This window comes from Notolepis coatsorum (genome assembly GCF_963971535.1).
Source record: "Notolepis coatsorum genome assembly, chromosome: 10".
In the NCBI taxonomy this organism is placed as follows: Eukaryota; Metazoa; Chordata; class Actinopteri; order Aulopiformes; family Paralepididae; genus Notolepis; species Notolepis coatsorum.
This window is the reverse complement of record NC_140174.1, coordinates 3371031-3388530: the sequence shown is the minus strand read 5'-3', so window position 1 is coordinate 3388530 and position 17500 is coordinate 3371031.

The following is a 17500-nucleotide window of genomic DNA, read 5'->3' as shown; positions in this document are numbered from 1 at the left end:
ACCCTCCAGAAACAAACTTTTTTTTTTGGCCTTTTTTCTTCTATCTAGTGTGACAATTGCTGCATTGTGTTCTTTGACTTTGGGCAAAAACGAGAAATCCAAACCGAACCCCTCTTTCCCGAGCAAATGTCTGGCCAAGACGTCAAGACAGTTTGCCGTACAAGGAAAAACATACTTTGCTAGTCCGCCCTTCACACAAAATCACATAGATCACACAATACTTAACTAGAATGAACAACTTAAAGACAAGCGAATGCAAAAAATAAGGAGATCTTAAAAAAAGTGGTAGAAGGCGGCTGGGTGCCACAGCGGTCTAAGCGCTTTGTCACCAACGCAAGAGACACCGGTATCGAATCCGGCTGTCAGCCGTCATACTGGCTCAATTGGCAGAGTCAGCGGAGGGAAGCCGGTGGGGTGGCATTCTGGTCGTTGTAAACAGCGACTCCTACAGGTCGGTCAGGGCGCCTGCACAGCGAGGAAGGGAGATGGTGAGGATAGTGTGATCCTCCACGCGTTACACGACCTCACCAATGAGAGTCCGCGCTGGCAGGTGAAAAGAGGCTGCTGGCTGTCTCCTATGTCTCGGGGAGGAAGCATCTGTTAGACTTCAGGGCTCCTAGACCGACCAGTGGGGGGCACATGCGAGCAACGACCAGGAAGGGGAGGGGGGGAATTGGGAGGAGAGAAAAATCTGATAAAAACAGGAGAAAAAAGTGGATAAAAAATTTTAATAAAAAAAGTGGTAGAAGATATATACAAGACAACCCCATAAACTCATAGTGTGCCCCGTCTCCTGGCTAAGGACACAGCGAGATTGTATGATGCTATGATTACCTAATCTCACATGGTGACCATTGTGAAAGACACAGATATTGGGTGGTACCGTACTCTCATCTCTGCTAGGAACATCCAGGGAGCTTTCCATAATCTATGCTGATGTCATGCTGAGAGCCATGGGCCAAGCGTCGACTATGATTATAGATATGAGTCTTAAAAAAACAGACCACGCCTCCACATAACCTCCCATTATTTCACTACCACACTACATAAGGTTAACCCTTTCACTACCACACTACAGAAGGTTAACCCGGTCACTACCACACTACAGAAGGTTAACCTATTCACTACCACACTACAGAAGGTTAACCTTTCACTACCACACTACAGAAGTTTAACCCGGTCACTACCACACTACAGAAGGTTAACCCTCTCACTACCACACTACAGAAGGTTAACCCTTTCACTACCACACTACAGAAGGTTAACCTTTCACTACCACACTACAGAAGGTTAACCTTTCACTACCACACTACAGAAGGTTAACCTATTCACTACCACACTACAGAAGGTTAACCTATTCACTACCACACTACAGAAGGGTTAACCTTTCACTACCACACTACAGAAGGGTTAACCTTTCACTACCACACTACAGAAGGTTAACTCGGTCACTACCACACTACAGAAGGTTAACCTTTCACTACCACACTACAGGAAGTTAACCTATTCACTACCACACTACAGAAGGTTAACCTTTCACTACCACACTACAGAAGGTTAACCCTTTCACTACCACGGGTACTGAAAGGGTTAACCGTATGTAGTATGGTAGTGAAAGGGTTAACCATATGTAGTGTGGTAGTGAAAGGGTTAAGTCTTAAGAAAGCCAGACGATGCCTCCACAGAACCTCCCACATTACAGAATGTTAACCTTTCACTACCACACTACAGAACCTCCCACATGTACGTCAATAACGCATCTGAAAGTGGGACCTTAGCAGTAGGCTGGCAGCTAGCGTTAGCGTTACTAGCAATCTGTGGATGTTTATCTACGAAAGAAAAACAGATGCAGGAAAAGAACACAAAGTAAAGATGACTGCTGCTTCGCTTGGGCTCAACATGAGCGAATCAAGAACAAGAACAACGCCTCACTAACCGTGGATCAGAACCAGCTAGAAGAAGGTGTCAGCTCTACATACGTCAGGAGTATAATCACCGGACGAGGATGTCAAAGGCCAGACTCGGAAAAGCAAAGGACAACATTTAACATCCTAAATCCAAAATCTGGAAAACGCCACTGAAGACCACGAACTAAGAATCTCCAACTTTACGGATCCCTAAACCTGGAAGACAACCACCGAAACACGATCAACAAACGACAGACATCCATTAACCCTTTCACCGCCGCAACTACCAAAACCGGTTAACCCTTGTCGTGTGGCAGTGGAAGGGTTAACTGCTGCCTCCCAGCGCCTCCTGGGAACCTGCTGGCCCACAGACATCACCGTCACACGGGTGTCGTGCTGCGGACACTCAGCGATCAAGAAACAATAGCAATCAGTAGGAGAGCATGGATGAAACTGGATATGTCACGTACCAAGAAGACAAAACAAATCAATGGCAGAGCAGGCTCTAACGTGGAACCCACGAGGCGGGAGGAGGACGGGGAGACCTGGAGGAGAATCACAGAGCGGGGGGATGAAGGCGGAGGAGGCTGTCATCATGGCAACGACTGGATTGGATGGAGGGGTTTCATCAATGGCCTATATGTTCCTTAGGTAGTAAGTAGGGATGTCCGATATTATCGTCCGATATTGGCATTAAAATGTGATATCGGAAATTATCGGTATCGGTTTAAAAAAAATAAAAAACGTTTTATATTTATTGAACCTTTATTTACTCAGGCAAGCAAGTAAGAACAAATTCTGATCTTATTTATTGTCAAAGTATGCACAATGTTGTGTTAATTCCACGACAAGAGATATGTAATGTTAATTACCTGAAGTAATTCCGTTTTTTGGGGGGGGGGGGGGGGGGGGGGGGGTTATATCGGTATCGGTTGATATCGGTATCGGAAATTAAGAGTTTGACAATATCGGTATCGGTAAAAAAGCCGATATCGAACATCCCTAGTAGTAAGTACAGGTTACCAAGGTGAAACGTTGTTATACTGTGTGCTTCTTTTCTTTTTTCTTTTTTTTTTTTACTTCAAATCCAAACAATGTCTGAATTTGCGTTTTATGCATAACTGCCCGGTGTTAATACAATCACATATCGATAGGAGCCGCAAAACTGTGTGACTTGGTCAGCAAGAACTAGGGAGGTTCGATATTGGCTTTTTTACCGATATCCGATATACCGATATTATTGTCCAACTCTTAATTTCCGATACCGATATATGCAGGGTTTCCCCCCCAAATTAACGGAATAATTTCAGGTACTTAACATTACATATCTCTTGTCATGGAATTAACACAACATTGTGCATACTTTTGACAATAAATAAAATCGGAATTTGTTCTTACTTGCTTTCCTGGGTAAATAAAGGTTAAATAAATGTAACAAATAAAAAAAGAATTAAAAAAATTTAACCGATACCGATCATTTACGATATTAAATTTTTATGCCAATATCGGACATCCCTAGCAAGAACTCTTCAGTTAGTTTTGATTGAGCACTTATTATAGTCGGCCTCCACCATGCTTTGTGTTAGCCCCCCCTAGTGGCTATTCATAGTAGTCTCACGATGTGTTTTGCCATACAATAAACCGCATCCGGTTTTCTGCTCATCCGCTCCCAGACTGTGGATGCTTTTAAAAAAGCGCCTCAAAACACATCTTTTTAATAGAGCCTTTTGTTGATTTTCATCTCGTTTTAGCCCCACACATTTTATGTTCTTTTTACTCTCTTACTAGTTTTTATGTTCTTCTACCGTTTATTTATTTATTTATTTATATGTATTTATTTCTCGAGCATTAAATGCGTTTATCCTCTCTGGTTGGATGGTGTATTGTACTTGTGCTGTATAATAACAATACATTTGAATCTAATCTCGTTTTGAGATCAGTCGCAACTCGCAAACTCGCATTCCTGTTGAATGGATCAGCATGCAATACCAGCAACTCTCAAGCTGTTTTGCATACACCTCACCTGCCTTATAAGGAGCATGCGGGCGTGACTCTATGCAAAGGAGGTGAGCGCGAACGCGCATTTGAGTTTAAGAATGAGTGGGATGCATGATGCAACCGACCTGGGTAAGAACGGCTTGATGAATGTGGCGGTGGCTTTTCTTATTGTTCTCTTAACACTTTGAATGCCCATCACGAGATATTTCGGGTTCTCAGCCCGCGGGTTGAATGCCCATCACGAGAATATTAATTTAATTTTTTTTATTAGCGATCTGAATTCATATTTCATCAACTGAGTCTACCGTTGGTAAGCCTGCCCCACCAGGTGCTCAGATGTGGAAAAAAGCCCCCCCTATCGTCTCCCAGATGGTAATGCACCCTTTTGGATTGGACTCAATGAAAATCGATGAGAAAAAAAAATCCGGGATCCACATTTTACTTCTCACGCATGTAACCAGAGCCGATCAGATTCATTCTGGACCCTCAGGACAGCGTGTAATATGTGTTTACAGTACGTAGCATTGGATCAATAAAAGGATAGTTTTTTTGAATGCCGATCAGGAATTGGAATAATCCATTTGGATACCATCTGATCTCAGGTAAGGAAACTATTTTACCAGTCTTGGGATGATCAGACCCGTTTTCATGGAGATATAAGCTTTTCCCCTATGTGTGATATGGCTGTTTGGCTGTGCGAGCGGTCAGGAACTAAGAGAATCGATTTTCAGCGCGCGGCACCAGCGTGCACACGTACACATATGCTATCGATGGTCTAGCGTTTATTGAAAACGATTCATAAATAGGCCGAAAAATGACAACGTTCTAGAATATTACAGCACAGGGCGTTTATCAGAGAATCTTTTTTTTTCTTCTTGAAAACGAGGGCTTTTCAAAATGCTATAAAACGGAAATTAACCGATTAAAAAAAAAAAACAATCCGCTTCCACAATGTTGACTGGAAAATGAGTCATTGATGGGCGACGGGCAGATTAGACACATAGCCATAATTTAAAACATAGATTAGGCGATATTAACGTTAACATTGAAGCAGATGGTGGGCATTCAAGCACTAAATGTGCGCCCCCTGCTGGGCACTGAAAGTGTTAACAGACAGGTAAGCAAGAATATAAGAAAAATAATAAGAGAGTATTGTTGAATGAGGCCCAATGGAACTGATTCACACGCAAGACACATACACTCTGCCTCTCACACACTGTGGTATAAGAGGATAGAAGGATTGTGATGGAGGGAGAAAAGAGGAGGGATTGAAGCAGGGGGGGTCGGAGGTCAGAGAGGAAGAGTATGTGGAACATACAACATCGCTGCCTAAAGCACTTCTAATCCTCCAAGCTGTTTGGGGGCATGTTGTTGTTACCATCACTAGACCTGGTTTAACAAGCGGGCAGAAAAGTGGCAATTTTTTTTTACTTGAACTTGAGGACTGCATACTTTTTTTGCAAACCAAAACACACTTATAGCACATGCATGAGCCTGGTCTCTTTTGAAAGATGACATTCTGAAGTTTCTGATTCCAGAAAAAAATTTGTAGTAGAGTTACATAGGTCTGAACTTGAGTTGTAGAAAAAACGTGTTACTCAAGTTTTTCTGTTGTAGTTAGTAGTCCAGAGGTAGTATTTCCCCAGAAGGTGGTATGGCTTACAAATCCAGACGGAGCCATAGCCTGAAGCCTTATGTAGTACATATTATCCAAAGTTCATAAAGATCCATTCAGAAATTAGTTATTTTGGTAAACTGTGTACAAAGAAAAACTCAGTTTTCTCATAGACTTCAATTAATTTGGCTTCCAGTTAAAGAATTTAGTTGTTCACCTAGATCCCTGATTCACACATACCCACATGGGTATGAATTGAATTGAATTGAAAACCTTTATTTATCCCCAAGGGGAGATTCAGATGTCCTTTACAGCACAAACAGCATAACAGCAATTTAAAAACAGTAATTTAAAAAACAATTAATACATAACATACACTTATTAGTATGTGTTAAAAACAAGATGGACAAGTACACAGGGATAAAAATTGCTCAAATAGGACTAAAATAGAGCTAAAAAGTGGTGAAAAAGAAAAAGAAACAAGTCCAATCATGAATGTGTTGTTAAATAATTAAATTGGAAGCCACGCTCATTGGCTACACGCAGAGCCTTCTAAAAGAGAGTTGCGACACTCTGTGATCTCGCCGCCACGCGATCACGTGGTTCATGTAGCTCCCATAGTTCCTCAACAAATCTGCACTCAGCCCTGGCAACCTGATTTTAGCGAGACAGAGGAGCAGCAGCGACTACTACTAGTCTGTTACAGCAATTTTCTGCTCCTCCTCTCCTCCTCCTCCTGCTCCTCCTCCTCCTCCTCCTCATCCTCCTCCTCCTCCACGGGGAGCGGCGTACTGGCTCATGTTAGGCAGGCCATGCATTATGCAGCAGCTTAGGTCACCGCGTGGGATCTTCATGTCCTCGGCTACAGTCCACCTGTCGCTGCTCTGGTCGTAGCGCTCCACGTTGGAGAGGGTGCTGCGTCCATTGAAGCCTCCGACCACGAAGAGCAGGTCGTCCAGCACCCCGATGCCAAAGCGGCTGCGGGGGGTGAGCATGTCTGGCAGGGCGCACCAGGAGTCAGTCAAGGGGCTGTAGGCCTCCGCGCTACGCTGGGTGTTACAGTTTAAACCCTCCCACCCTCCCACCTGAGGACAGGACACGAGAGGAATGTTTTAGTATGTGGTTAAGGCAGGCGGCAAGCAGACACTGTATTAATCCACTTAGGGAAATGAGGGCATCACAGCAGCATTGCAAGTCAAATGATACATATCTATAAAAATATCTAGCATTTGTCTCTGTGTGCACCTACCGCATAGACGTGTCCTCCGTACGCAGCGACTCCCACTGCCCAACGCCTGCTGCTCATGGGGGCGATCAGAGTCCACTGGTCGGTGTCTGGGCTGTAGCACTCAGCTGTGAACAGATCCTCTGTCCAGTTGACGCCACCACAGATGTAAACCTGTAATAAAAAAGAATATTCTAATTTAGTTTTATATATTCCATTTGATTTCATTCTACTTTAATTGTCCGTTAATGTTGATGCACCAAAGGACCCAGACACATCTTTTGTATGTGCAAGCTTACTTGGCAATAAAGACATTTATGATTTCTGATCTAACGTTCCTTGTGTTCATCTAGCACCCTGTGTCCCTCAGTTCCACCCACCTTGCCCTGGAGGGCTGCTGCCCCGGCGGATCTCCTGTGCTCCAGCATGGGTGAGATCAGTGTCCACTGGTTGGTTTCAGGCTCGTAGCGCTCGGCGGTGTTCAGGTCCATGTCTCCGTCCCACCCTCCCATGGCGTAGATACAGCCATCCAACGTGCCCACGCTGAGGTAATTGCGGCGTGAGTGCATGGGAGCTGCCTGCAGCCAGCTGCGAGTGACTGGGTTGAACCTGCACACACTGCTGACAGTGTGTCCGTCCCAGCCGCCGACGCAGTAGACCAGACCGTGGAGATAAGCGGTGGCGTGGCCGCTCTGGGGACTCTCCCCCTCAACGCTCACGTCCATCCATCCACCCGCTCGGATATTGTAAGCCTCCATGCCACCCCCGCCTCCGATGGCCAATAGGACCTCCTGGGGCAGGCGTGGGCGGGTCAGGGGGTTTGGGAGCCTGTCGGAGCCAGGGGGGTTCAGGACGCTGAGGATGAGGGGCCTGCAGTCGTGGCTGTCCCTCACCACAGGGTTGTTCTGGACGTTGCTCCTGAAGTAGTCAGGCCTCATCAAGCCCATGCGAACCTGGGAAGAGACAAGCAGACAGCGGGTACAACTTAGACAGCGGTTGTAGACGGTTTCTGTTGCTAGGGAACAGTTTGGACACAAATGTTTGAGAACCACTGTACTAGGGAACCTAGTGTTGTTTTAATGTAATGCACAGTAATACAATTAGTTACCTTGGGCAGCAGCAAAGGGATGTGTGTTTTACGCTCCTCACAGGAGTGGTCGATCCAACGGAGGACGGCCTCGAACACTGTCTCCTCGCTCTTCACGTTCAGGTCATCCCTCTCGATGATGTCCACCAGTTGCTGCAGGGACAGCTCCACAAACTCCTCTGAGACGTGCAACATCTCCTCAAAGTGGCACACGATAAAGAGATAGGCCTTGCGCCTCAGGTCGGGGCAGCAGTAGATGTCCGCAAACCTCCAAATGCCGACACAGTTTTCCAGAGACAGCTGGCCCTCTAGGAAGTCAGAGCACGCTCCTACTATGCCAGTGACAAGAAGCTGGTCTGCAGCCACCAGAAGCTCTTCCACGTTCTCTGCTGTCACCGGCACAAAGCGGGTGTAGGCGTACTCTATGATGAGCTGCATCATACCCGGGGACACCCCAGGGATACTGTAGACTGGTTTCTCTGTGTCGCTCCAGCGAGTGAAGAGGGTTCTGTGGGACGCAGAGTATAGAGATATCTGATCAGTAAGCATCATTCTATCCTGTGTACTAATAAGATATATTCACTGTAGAAGTATAGGGTCTTAGCACAGTAGAATTATAGTATCTTGTTTACAGTAGAAGTACAGTATAGTATCTGTTTACAGTAGAAGTACAGTATAGTATCTGTTTACGGTTTATTAACACTTCCTGCGCCAAAAATTTCGTACAACGTGTTTCAAGTTCATGCTAATTCTGCCATCCACGGCGTACGACGTTATTGAGATCATATTAAATTTTTTCGCCTTGTTATTCATATTTCCCTCACGGAGCCTGGTCTGATGCAGTGTGAGTCGGCACAACTCTGCAACGCTTCAATACTGCCCCCTGGTGGATGATCGGCGAGTTGCCAAACCGGAAATGGACGGTTGGATCTCGGTGCGTCTCCGAAATGCGTCCGGCCACACGCATATTGTTGCGGGACTGTATACACACGTCTGCATGTAGCGATCGCTGCCATAACGCAATAATCGATACGAATTGGCCGTGTATTATGATTATACAAACCGGAAAAAATGGATTTAGGCGCTCACCGTCAAATAAGTGGGATATTTTTGCTCCAGTCTCATCGCCCAACGGTAAGAGGACGCTGACGTTACTTTCAGCCTGTTTGTTTATTATTATCCATGCAAACTGCTCTGATCAATATATCACCCATACTACATAAAGCATTCAACGACGATCACGGAATTATAAATGACCCCCCCCCCCCTCCTCCGTTCATCCGCGCATGATCAGTCATAACGTTTAGGATCATGTACAGTTGAATTTTTTTATATAGCGTGGATCAGCAACAAACGGCATTTGATAATCTATTTATGCCTATATCTCACGTTCTAGGAATTACTGCAGAAAACGATAAAAACATATTTATATTCTAGACGGTATTTTCGTATGAATGTATGACTGAAAAAGTAAAATGTTCCTACATCCTGAACGATAGATAATCGATGTTGAATGGGCCATAGTAATGTCAATTTAGCAATACAATTTAAAAAGTTATAGCTCTGCAAAGAAGGTGAACATCTCCATAGACTTACAGTGCTGGCAGAGAATGGTATAAGATGCTCAAAGTGCGTGGCAGGGAATGTGTTAAAGATGGACATTTTAAAATGATAAAAACGGTAATAAGACAACTAGATAAAATAGCTAAATAAGACAAACAGTAAGACAATAACATAAGACAATAAAATAATTACAAATAAAATAATAACTAGTTAAAATAATAAAATAGCTAAATTAGATAGTAAACAATAAGAACAAATTAAATAACAGTAAAATAAGACATTAAAAAAGAACAAATAAAATGATACAAAAAATACATAAAACAATGATACAAATTATAATAAAATATTTAAGTAAAATGAATAGAAATAGAGATATCTGATCAGTAAGCATCATTCTATCCTGTGTACTAATATATTTTCACTGTAGAAGTATAGGGTCTTAGCACAGTAGTAGTATAGTATATGTTTACAGTAGAAGTACAGTATAGTATCTTTTTACAGTAGAAGTACAGTATGGTATCTGTTTACCATACTTTATTTAATTTATTAACCGTACAGACCTAGATCATGAGGCTATTGAAACTGTTTTTGTAGAAATTCTATTTGAAAGGGCTAAATCTGTTATAGTCGGCACAATTTACAGACCGCCAGACCAAAATGGCTTTTATGATGTGTTGAATGCGTGCTTAGCTGGAGTTGAGGATGCAGAAATTATTCTTATTGGGGATTGGAACACGGATATGCAACAAAAAGATGCACCCGTCTTCAAATCCTACAATAGGTTTTGTGATCTGCACGGCCTCAGCCAGCTAATCACGCAACCCACACGTGTATGTGAGTCAACTCAGACTACCATTGACCTCATCCTGACCTCTGACAAGTCCAAGATCTCCAATAAAGGGGTTATAGCATGCGGGTTAAGTGATCATTATATGATATTCTGTACCCGCAAAAAGCTAAAACAAAAGGCTGGCTGTCACAAAACATTCACATCTAGAGACCTCAAAACCTACTCTAGCGAGGCCTTTAACCTTGAACTGGAGGGTCTGGACTGGTCAGATGAGCTCAATGGTACACTGGTTGAAGAAACATGGCTTGGCTTCAAAACCAAATTTTCAACAATACTAAACAACATGGCCCCCCTAAGAACCACCAGGGTAAAAGATTGTGCGGAGCCGTGGATGCACGCTGAAATACTGACCGCTATGAAAACCAGAGACAAAAAATGCTCTGAGTTTCGTAAAAGTCAGTCAAAGCTTACCATAAGCACGAGCAGTGAACTCCAAGCCCACGTGACTGAACTCAAACTGGAAAGAAACAAACTAAGAAATGATGTAAACTCCATGATCAAAACAGCAAAAAAATAATTTCATCAATGACAAAACCGAGGAAAACAAAAACAAACCATGTGAACTTTGGAAATTACTCAATAACCAACTAAGCTGCAGTAAAAAACTTAAAACCAGATTCTCAAACATAAACATAAAGACGGACAACACGCTCATCACAGAAAAGCTGGATGTAGGCAATTACTTAAATAGTTTCTTCACAAACATAGCCACAACACTGGTAAACAAACTACCCTCCCACTCAGGGCATTATGGGGTAGAACACATAGTAGCATACTACAAGAACCTAGGGGTCCACAAAGACGACTTCAAACTGGAATTGGTAACAACAGATGAGGTACTCAAAAAACTGAGCGCCCTCCAACCTAACAAGGCCACTGGCCATGACAACATCCCCTCCAAATTCCTCAGAGACTCAGCAGCCGCCATCACCCCAGTCATCACACACATAATAAACCTCTCCATAAAACAGGGACACGTCCCCAAGGACTTCAAAATTGCGAGAGTGACCCCTCTGCACAAAAAAGGCAGTAAATTAGACCCAAGCAACTACCGCCCTGTTTCTATCCTTACCTCCATCTCGAAAGTCATGGAAAATTTTTTATACGAACAGGTCGAAAAATACCTCGCGGAAAAAAATCTAATCTACGAATTCCAATCTGGCTTCAGAACATCCCACTCCACTGACGCATGCCTTCTCTATTTAAACGACCACGTCAAACAAGAGGTGGACGCGGGCAAATACTGCGGCATGGTCATGCTGGACCTACAAAAGGCCTTTGACACTGTCAATCACACCATTCTGATTGACAAGCTAAAAGCAATTGGTTTTGATAGTCTATCAGTGAGCTGGATGCAATCCTACCTGGAGGGGAGAGAGCAGATGGAGGTAAACGGTACCCTATCCCCCCCCTCACAGTAAGCTGTGGTGTTCCACAAGGAAGCATACTAGGTCCGCTACTGTTCCTAATTTATGCAAATGACATGTCGTCAGCTTGTGACTGCAACTTGTTCCTGTTTGCGGACGACTCAGCCCTGCTGGTCTCTGACAAGAACAAGTTACAGGTTGAAAAAACCCTCAGCTCAGAACTAGGCAAAATCTGCATATGGCTCGCTGATAACAAACTATCATTACACATGGGCAAAACAGAGTCCATTCTCTTTGGTTCAAATAACAAACTCTGCAAGACCGATGGCTTCTCAGTTACAGTGGGTGACAATATTGTCACAAGGAAAGAAGATATTACCTAACTGGGTTCCATCCTAGAGGCAAATCTTTCCTGTGACAAAATGGCATCCAATGTAATAAAAAAAGTCAACCAACGAACTCGATTCTTGTACCGGATCTCCTCACTGGTAAACAAGAATACCCTGAAGGCAGGAGCACTCATTCAAGGGTACTACGACTATGCTTGCACCTCATGGTACCAAAGCACCTCAAAGGCACTAAAAACTAAATTACAAACATCTCAAAACAAACTGGTCAGACTACTGCTTGACCTTACTCCTAGAACCCACCTCACCCATGCCCACTTTGACAACCTAGGATGGCTTAGAGTAGACGACAGAGTACAGCAACTTGCAATGGGCCTGGTCTACAAGATACACTACACGACCAAGGTACCCATGTACATGTCAAAATACTTCCCAAAGGTCAGTGAATACCACGATCACAACACCAGAGGGAGCTCCACAAATCATGTTAAACCCAGATTCGGCTCAAACAAGGGACTAAACACGTTTCGCAATTATGCCACATCAATGTGGAACACCCTACCCAAAGCTGTAAAGGAATGTGAATCACTACCCACTTTCAAAAACACTCTCAAAAAACACCTACGGGAGACTGCAATTCGAAACTGGCCACCGTAAATGTCCTAACACAACCCCCTCCAATGTACAGTAAATTACCAAGTATGGTCTTGTCAATATTCCAATGTACAGTTTTGTTTGTACAGTGTCCCCCACCCACCCCTCCTACCCAACCCCCCCCCCCCACTCCTACCCAACTTCCCCCCCACCCACCCAACCACCTCCAATGTACAGTCCCCCCCCCACCTACCCAACCTCCTGCGATGTACAGTTTCTACGTCAAATGTATATACTTTTTCTTCTGGACTCTTTCTGTATCACAAACAGTACTGTATTTGCAAATCTGGTATGTCATAAATGTATAGATGTAGCAGTACTGTCTATCTGTATGTCATGTATGTCATATATGTTACAATGAATTGAAAATGGGGGACCCTGATGTAAACAAGACGAAAGTCTTTCTCTGGTCTGCATCCCCTTAACAATTGTATGTATTGAGCTGTACTGTACTGTACCCATTCTGCAATCTGTTAATAAAGTTTTCAATCAATCAATCAATACTAACCAAGCTAACCTTAACCAAGCTAATCTGAACCAAGCTAACCTGAACCAAGATAAACGTACCTGAAATAGGCGCTGCAGCCACACAGGATTGCCTTGTGGGCATTAAACTCAGTGCTGTTGACTTTAATAACCACATCACAGAACCTTCCCTCCAGACGCAGGTCATTAAGGATTGTACAAGACATTGTTTCCTTTTCCATGTGGTGATTTTAAAATGGTATCTACATAATATATTCAAGCTTACAGACAAGTAGCCGGACACAACAAGTGATATCTTCACTTGTTTACTGAGATCTGAATGCCCTCTCTAAATGTTCTAGAATCTAGAATGTTTGATTATGACATCATACTGTGACATCACAATAGGGCTGAGCCCAAACGTTCAAACATTCAAACCTTCGTTCGTTACGTTGGCATTAGAATTCTAAATCAACATTCGAACTTTTTTAACATTTTTAATAAATTTTATCTTCTTTTTTTAACTTTTTTTTTCTATTAATTCTGTTTAAACCAATGGGGTTTTTCTTCACAGTTGCAGATAAAGATTAGGCTACACTAATATTATAGTATTAAAAGAAACTGATGAGTTATATTCATTAAAGAATGTTGATTTAGTTGGGCTGGGGATTCTCCCTGGGCCTGGGTCTGGCCTGGAAAGTTGATTTAATAAATAAAAGACTAATTTAATCAGATTAATCACTTTATTCAAATTGAGGATTTAGTTTGAGGATATAAAAAAAAAGAAATAGATTTTTTTTTAAATATTAAAAACAAAGGTTCGAACGTTCGTTTGAAAAACCCTGACGAAGTTTGAATCCCAAAAACAGGCTTCGGGGACAGCCTTGCATCACAAATGTTCTAGAATGTTTGATTATGACATCATACTGTGACATCACAACGGAACATGTTTGAAGCCATTTGAATAATTTAAATAACCTGTTCCACCTGTACACACGATGGAAACGCAGTTAGTTTCTCCTCCCTATTGTTAGAATGTAGCAACAATTAGATCTGAAATTAGTTTCAAAATGGTTGCACTGTGGTGAAAATAAAAAAGTACAGTACATTACAGTAGATATCATTATCTGTTCTTATGCACGCCTGGTGATACTAAATCCAAATTGAACTCGGGCATTTGAAAGATAATATATGTATATATATATAAATGTGCGAATTGGCTATAATAAGGTAATGTATAAGCATCTATTCTATATTCTATAATAATATTTCAAATTGCATTGGTCCGGATGGGAGAATTCAGTACTGTATCTACAGAACCTTCGGTTTTATCATCTTCCCTTTATTAATTTCCTTCGATTTTTTTTGTACACATGATCTCAAGAGGGTACTGAACGAGGTCAGTGGCAGTTTTTTAAGTTTGGTCATTATTATCATGGTGTTATTCACTGTCAAAGTCACGAATCATAATTCATATTCTCCTTTGTTTCATCACAATTTAAGCAAGCCTAGTAATAGACACAATATTTCTGACACTGTGAATACATTCCCTGAGGTCCATAGATGTCCCTAGATACCAAGAATATGCAAATAGCCCTTGTAGAAGTGGAGCAATATTCCATTTACCTAGGTATACATTTTTATGCGGATTTTCACATCGGGTGGAACAGGATAATATGTTGATATAATATAATGTAATATGTAGGGCTGTCTTAAATACTTAAATACTCGATGGGCATGGGATTCAAATATGAAAATAAAATGTGATTATTAAAAAAATATATATATATGATTATTTTTTTTGTGCAAAATCAACTAGACGGGCACCACTCTATAAGGCCAGCTTCTCATAACAAGGTTTAACTATGCGTGAGGTTGTTTGTAGAGCTAAATCTATATTTTAAATTATTGCTATGTGTCTATTGTCATTGTCAATTGACACTATAAACCTTCCCTTCAATATGCCATAAAGAAATAATTTTTATAGCGTTGTGAATATGAACTAATAACGTTAAATCGATTGGCGTTTCGGCCATACACAAGCTAGAGATAAAAATCTAAATGCATATGATCGATATCATGTTCCACCATGAATGCATGAAAGGGGGGGGGGCGGGGGAAGTCGTTTCTGATTATTGATTACCAATAACGGCATTCGTTATTGAAGCCTCATACACTGATGAGAGGGTTGGCTATGATAACGAGGCCTGATCGGGCTGTAATTGACGTAAAATCGCTCTTACCTGTGGCCGGTTGGATCCCAAAAAGGATTTCCCAGTTATTGATCGCCATCTGGTAGATCGATATGTCCATTGGCTGATGCTATATTCCTCTACTGCATACTGAATTTGGCGTCGCAAAAACTATTCCATGCGATCTGATGAAGGCATAGCTTCAGGCTATCAGAAAAAGTAGGCCAGAATGAAAAACAAATAACATCCCGTCTGAAAACAAGGAGTACTCCATTCTCGAGACAGCGCCACTACCAGGATCTGGCCGGTAATGCACTTTTCCGAATCCCAAGAGTAGGGTCTGCAGTGCCGCTCCGTGACATTGAGTAGGTTATTAAAATGCAATAAAAGCAAAAACAAGCTTATCACGTATATATAAAATCCAATCTCGGCCCGAAGCTTAGAATTCCAAAGAAAATCCGAAGGTCAGCCCAGTATTCCCCCGCTGTCAGTGGACCCGCGCGGAGCAACACCACCTCGTGCCGACCCAGCCGCGCGGCTCTAGGTACAAAGCGCCCTGCCCGCGCTGCAACCCGACACCGCCCACTGCTATTGGTCGACGGCAGTCGCCAGGCCGGCGTGTACCACTTCCGCAACGGATTTGATTTCCGGGGTTGCCCTGATTGGCCGCGACGGCCACGTGACACGCACTACACTATGTTTAAAATGGCAACCGTGATGATATTGTATGGTGGGACCTCTGGTGATTCGCCCCCTAGTGGTTAGCACAGGGCGGTGAGTGACTCGCTTCAGCAGTGTCCTCTCCTACATGAGGACCACGAGACTGACAAACAGTTTCTACCCACAGGCCATCCGGCTCTTGAATGCCTAGCCCCCCCCCCCCCCCCCCCCACACACACCTTCTCGGCAGACACTGACCTGATTACTGCTGTGACCACACTGTCACAACCTTCCCCCCCGAACTATGAATCACTAAAGTCACTTTTTAACTGCTGCTGTGACCCACTGTCGCCTCCATTCACATGTAACTGCTGATCGGAACGTGCAATGTAACTCACTGTGCCTTGTGCTGTATATATTTATCTATTTTTACCATATTTTCTAGCACTCGCTTGTATTTAAAAAATATGTTTAAGTTAAGTATTGTGTGATTTTGTGTAAAGGGCGGACTAGCAAAGTAAGATTTTCATTATAGGGATGCTCGATATTGGCTTTTTACCGATACCGATATACCGATATTGTCCAACTCTTAATTTCCGATACCGATATCAACCGATACCGATATATGCAGGGTTCAGGTAATTTCAGGTAATTAACATTACATATCTCTTGTTGTGGAATTAACACAACATTATGCATACTTTTGACAATAAATAAAATCAGAATTTGTTCTTACTTGCTTGCCTGGGTAAATAAAGGTTATAGAAATGTAAAAAATAAAAATAATTGAAAACCGATACCGATATTTTCCGATATCACATTTTAATGCCGATATCGGCCGATAATATCGACATCCCTAATTTTCATTGTATGGCAAACTGTCTGTTTAACTGTGCACATGACAATAAACAATCTTGAATCTCTTGAATCTTGAATAAATGACTGCATTTTTATATAGCAGCTTTTATCCAAAGCGCTTTACAATTTGTTCCTCACATTTTACCCGTTCACTCACACATTCACACACCGACGGCGGAGGCCACCATGCAAGGTGCCGACCTGCTCATCGGGAGTAATTAGGGGGTTAAGTGTCTTGCTCAAGGACACTTCGACACGCTGCCCGGGAGGAGCAACGTGAATCGAACCGAGAACCTCCGGATTACCAGGCAACTGCTCTACCTCCCGAGTCCCCCCCCCCCCCCCCCCCCCCCCCTACTACCAGCCCGGCTCTCTGCCTCCTCCCTGTTTGATGATCTCAGCTTACACACACACACACACACACACACACACACACACATGCAGAGTCACGCACGCACACACACACACACACACACACACACACACACACATGCAGAGTCACGCACGCACACACACACACACACACACACACACACACACACACACACACACACACACACACACACACACACACACACACACACACGCACACACACACACACACATGCAGAGTCACGCACGCACACACACACACGTGCGCACGCTACAGTATGACTGTATTTATGTAATCTGTATTTATGTAATGAAATGAAATGTAATGTACAGTAATAAT